Consider the following 400-nt stretch of genomic DNA (forward strand, 5'->3'; position numbering starts at 1 on the left):
TTCACTCTATCTGAATCACTACAGCCATCTACCACATTGGCAACGTTAACTTCCGGATTTTTATTCATCCAGACGCCTATCTTTCTATCGTCCTCATCATCGAGGTCATTTTTGAGGTCAATGTCATGGTCAGACTGATCGTGAATGGCAGCGGCATTGTAACTAAAATCATTTTTAACAAAATCTACTATGAGTCTATTACGATCATTCCTCAAAGCATGCTGAATGTTCGGCGCTATATCATTTCTATTTTTATCCATTCTCATACCTGGTCTCGTTAGGCTCTTGTGCAGTTTCAAGTTCAATATGATTGGCTGCATGGTGTGGTGGGTGTGGTTTTCGCGTGAGGATGGTGATGATAATGATGAAAATAATGATGATGATGATGGTGGTGGTGGTG

The sequence above is a fragment of the Helobdella robusta genome (assembly GCF_000326865.2).
Source record: "Helobdella robusta unplaced genomic scaffold HELROscaffold_5, whole genome shotgun sequence".
Taxonomy (NCBI): Eukaryota; Metazoa; Annelida; class Clitellata; order Rhynchobdellida; family Glossiphoniidae; genus Helobdella; species Helobdella robusta.